This window comes from Bos indicus x Bos taurus, chromosome 16 (assembly GCF_003369695.1).
Source record: "Bos indicus x Bos taurus breed Angus x Brahman F1 hybrid chromosome 16, Bos_hybrid_MaternalHap_v2.0, whole genome shotgun sequence".
Classification (NCBI taxonomy): domain Eukaryota; kingdom Metazoa; phylum Chordata; class Mammalia; order Artiodactyla; family Bovidae; genus Bos; species Bos indicus x Bos taurus.
In genome coordinates this window covers 40,056,898-40,059,771 of record NC_040091.1, presented here as the reverse complement: position 1 = coordinate 40,059,771, position 2,874 = coordinate 40,056,898, and the positions used below count along the sequence as shown (strand labels likewise).

General features: G+C 40.6%; 1 pseudogene; it reads right to left on the bottom strand.

Moving 5' to 3' along the window:
- Nucleotides 1–219: 219 nt before the first annotated feature.
- On the bottom strand, nt 220–1,866 carry LOC113906209 (annotated as a pseudogene).
- Between the last annotated feature and the right edge of the window lie 1,008 nt (nt 1,867–2,874).

The following is a 2,874-nucleotide window of genomic DNA, read 5'->3' as shown; positions in this document are numbered from 1 at the left end:
AAAATAAAAGGTATTCTTATTATGGGAGAACTTGGTATCTGGCTCATATACCATTCTTCTTGGACTCCATTCTCATCAGTGATTAAAGGTGCATGGAATTCTCTTTCTGTCATATAACTTTTTGGTCCTTCTCCAGAGATAAGAGGAGAGATTTTACATTGGATTGGTGCATCATTGGCACCCTTCAAGTGGGGAATTGCTGGGAGGCGAGAGCCAACTTCATCTATGACATGGCCTCTTGCATTGAAGACCCAACAATGATGGAGGGACATCAAAACATGCCTTGCAGTAGTAGAGTTGTCCATTCTGACTGTCTTTGTCCTTCAGTGGGGAAAACTCATCTTCCCCTAATACTTCATATACCATAAATTTTGTGGATTCCATTGTTCTTTCACTGGTTATTATATACCGCAAAAAGATGAATTTGTTGCCATGATATTATTCAGCTAACTATTGAAGCCTCAGGATACACTCTGATTGAATCTGGAAAAGTGTCTTACAGGATGGCAAACCAACATCATACATCCCGTAGGGACATGCAACACTAGGCCTTGTCCCCTGCCCACCAGCTAGAAGAACTGCCACTTTGTTCCAAGAAATCTGGAAAAGTCCTTGTCCTTCAGTTTCCCAGGCCTGCAGCTGATTTGGATCCCTGGTATCCCTGCCCAATACCTCTCAAGGGACAGGTTCCATTCGAGCATCCACTTTCTCTGGAAGAATGATTAAATCAATCAGTCATCTTTTGGTAAAAGAAGTTCAGCTCCTCAAATTTCATGGCCTGGAGCTCTGCATAAAGTTCTACCTGTTGGGCTTTTTTCCAGCTCCTTCCAGAAGTGTATCAGGTGTTTTTGTCCAGCTTTGGACATCCTGAGTTTGAGGTCATTAACATTCATCATGTTCTGGGAGTCAGGTTTTTTGATAACTGGGGTATAGTTTCTACAGCTGTAAACCTCCCTCAGCCTGAGGCGGCTCCTCCTGGCTCTGGCTCCTTTGGCATGGCCACTCATTGGCATCCAGTGCCAACTCCCGCTCCAAGTGTATACCCTCATCTGGGGCCGGGGCAGCAGGGCAGGTTGGAAGCTGGGGGTGAGGGGTGGATTGACAGCCCCAGTCACTCCATCCACCCTTTGCTGCAGTGAGTGGTTGCCTTGGATAGCATTTTAAAGTCATATGTAAAAACAGTAGAAGTTATTGTCAGATGTTATCTACATGTCACTCATAGAGATGGGTCCAGGAAATGATTTCCTTTCTTTTTTCTTTCTTGCAGATGATTTGGTGTCTTAAATACAAGAAAATGAAAACTTCATCACTTAACACATTTGCTTCCCTTTTGCAATGGCTGTCAGAGTTTAGAGCCAAACACATTGCTCAAATATCATCCTCTATCTGATAACGCCCATCTTTTCTGTTTGGTGTCCTAATGACTCTTGAACTGAAAGTAGGATGGCCTTTGTCCACAGTCATACTAGGGTTCCAATTTCAGCTCTTCCTCTTGCTACTTACAGGAAGCTACATGACCAATTGTCAATCCATTTGACTTCTATGTGCCTCACTTTGCTTATGTACAAAATAGATAAACATAATCCTTGTTTCATCAAATTGTGAAAATTAAATGAAAATCTATTTTTTATCCTTCAAGATTAGTTTATTTCTTTAAGATGGACCACTTTGAGTTTTTAATCCTTAAATACTCTTCTGAGTTTGAATCTGTTTATGGTGAGTTGCTGACTGGAAAAAGTGCATCTTTGCAGCTAGAGCTTAAAGGCCCTTCATACAGAGGAGGAAGAAAGCCACTGGGAAATCAGAAAGTTGTTTATGGTTTTCTGAATAATTTAAAAATTAAACTTTCTTTTGGTGAAGAAAATGGCAGCCCACTCCAGTACTCTTGCCTGGGAAATCCCAGGGACAGATGAGCCGGGCAGGCTATAATCCATGGGGCTGCAAAAGTCAGACATGATTTAGCAACTAAGCCACTACTACCATACTTATTTGTAGCAGAACAGGGTTTTAGAACCTGTTCAGCATACAGCTCCAAGAAGCCAGTACCAATTGATTGGCGTTAGAATGATAACTAAATTCACTTGGCATCTCTGTGTTTATCGCTTAAAAATATGGGCATATCTTTATGAATTTTTTTCTGAAGTAAGAAAGTAATCCATGTGGGTTCTTCTATACTTTCTCATCTGATTTACCCTATAATTTAGAAGTAGTATAGAAATAATTTTCAAATGGAAAAATCAAGATTGTCTCTGACCATAGAATAGATTTTTAAAAAGCAGATATAATAGACCCAAGGCAAGCAGGACAATTAATCCTAGGTTATAATCTCAGTGTTATTATCAATCTCTTGACTAACAAGTAGGAAGTACTATTCAGTTTACCAAAGGATTATTTTTGTAACAAAAATAGAGATGGTTTAAAGACTCAATACATAGACATTTAAATTCATACTATTGGAATTGGGTCCTGCTTTGCCACTAACAGTCTGACTCTGGGGAAACTAATTTCTTTGTTTCAGTTTTCTCACCTATAAAGTGAGATCTTGAATTCTCTGTCTCAGTTTCTTCATCTGTAAAATGTGACCAGTAATGATACCTCACCATCGTAAGATTCAGTGATTTAATACTTGCAGAGCACTTGGAGAAGTGTCTAGCATACAGTAAATTCCTTTTAAGCATTAGTTGCTCAGTCGTGTCTGACTCTTTGTGACCCCACGGACTGGAGCCTACCAGGTTCCTCTGTTCGTGGAATTCTCCAGGCAATTCTCTTGGGTAGCCATTCTCTTCTCCAGGGGATATTCCTGACCCAGGGATTGAACCTGGGTCTCCTGCTTTACAGGCAGATTCTTTACTGGCTGAGCCACCAGGCATGTGT